Raw genomic sequence first — 1954 nt, 5'->3', positions numbered from 1 at the left:
GGACGCAGGTCTATGTGAACCATTTTAATGTATCTATGCTTTTTTTGCATGCTTCACCTAGCAGTCTGTCTCTGATTCTTAGGACTAGTTAAAAGGGTATTATTTCCTTCTAACTCGATAGTACACAATCAGTCAAGACCCCCCAAAAAAAATAAAAAAATAACAAGCATTGTGAAAATGTGGATGTGTGGCCTTTTGTTTTCCCCGGAATGGATAATAAGATAAGATATTACTTAAGAATCATTTTGAATGGATGCAGGTTTAAGAATCCAGCCTACAATGTGAAATTAATGTGACATTCTTTATTTCCAAAATCATACTACACAGTAGCTTGAAATAAGAGTTACCTTCAATAAAATTACGTAGTAAATTGAAAAGTGCAAATTAGTGTCATGCAATGTCAGGATGGCCGAGTGGTCTAAGGCGCCAGACTCAAGTTCTGGTCTTCGTGAGAGGGCGTGGGTTCAAATCCCACTTCTGACATTTTGCTGCTCTTTTCTCATCTTTTACTCTCTATATATTAACAGATTTATTCACCACTCTCTTGCTTTTTGTTCCCTTAATTAATTGGTCGAACATAGATTTATACTGTCTTGCTTTTCGTACCATTTAAGGGGGTGTTACCCTTACAACGCTAACTTTCTTTCATCTTTAAAACTCCCTCATACTTTGAATTCAGTCGGACTCAGTTTCCTTTCGGACTCAGTTTCCTTATATAGGGATCATATTACTAAGCTAGACTAACCTTTTTGAATGAAAAAATTCAGCTAAGTCTATTTTTATTTTTTATTTTTTAACTTTTAACAAGACTTTCACTTTACACTTGTAATGTAGTTCGTTCATTCATGTCTCTTCCATTCTTTCATGATAAGGCTAAATTCTGCGACGTGTTTTCTTTTGTCAATTGAGGTATCGTTTTTGTTTATCCATATATTTCATATTGCTGATTTACTTTTTTAAACCTTTTGTTCAAAATAGCTTATATCCCGAAATCTCTTAAAATTTAGATACCCAGGCTTTTGTTTTAATCTGTTAGGGACAATAGAAGAGTATATTAAGGCCAAGGTTAGATTGACAAGACACAGGTTGCCGAGTCCTGAGGTTGCGCAGATATAAAGGAAACTAATGGGAATAAGAAGTAATCACATCAACTCAAAAATATTTTGATATATAAGATTTGATTCTTAAATTTATGCTTCTAATGAACTATAACGATCCAAGTAGAAACGATAGATAGAATGGAATAAAAGTAATTACATACCTGGATTACAATCCAAAATCCCACCAAAGATCGCGATGGCGCCTAACTTGTTTGCTAGCCAAGCTAACACACAATAACAATAACATAAGCCGATTTATTAAGTTAATAATAGAGTGGTGATAAAACATAAAAGCAAAAACAGTCTCAAAATCGATATAAAGATACAAATATACGAAACGAGGTCTTAACACGACCACAACTGTCTAGCAATGCCCAAAACCTAGTATCACAGTATCACGAGCATCTAAAAGAGTGAATTGCATCTATCAATATAACAATATCTGTTTGGAAGAAATTGTCACGGCCCAAAATCCACTAGTCGTGATGGCACCTAACCCAACCAGCTAGATAAGCCAGCTAAATAACTATCCAATTCCAATAATAATAATAAGACAATTAAACAAAGGAATTTCTCTGAATCTTATACATTTCTCAAGGACTAGTAGTACAAATCATGAGCTTCTAAGAATAGAATTTACAAAGCTGATATGAAGCAAATATATCTTCTGTTTGAATAGCACATAATTTTATAAATCTACGGCTACTGTGAACAAGAGGGAGCTACAACAAGGATGCAGGTACATCTTCCAATCCAGCTCCAGTCGAACACAACAACATCGACATTTGAAATCTGCACGCAATGTATATGAAGTGTAGTATGAGTACAACCGACCCCATATACTCAATAAGTAA

The 1954-nt window shown here is 34.4% G+C and overlaps 1 non-coding gene across 1 annotated transcript; it reads left to right on the top strand.

The window, feature by feature from the left end:
* The first annotated feature begins 399 nt into the window (after positions 1-399).
* On the top strand, positions 400-483 carry TRNAL-CAA (transfer RNA leucine (anticodon CAA)). The gene has a single exon. It is a non-coding gene; the product is annotated as a tRNA-Leu (tRNA).
* The last annotated feature ends 1471 nt before the right edge of the window (positions 484-1954 follow it).

Source organism: Nicotiana tabacum, chromosome 3, assembly GCF_000715075.1.
Source record: "Nicotiana tabacum cultivar K326 chromosome 3, ASM71507v2, whole genome shotgun sequence".
NCBI lineage: Eukaryota > Viridiplantae > Streptophyta > Magnoliopsida > Solanales > Solanaceae > Nicotiana > Nicotiana tabacum.
This window is presented reverse-complemented; position numbering and strand designations above follow the sequence as displayed.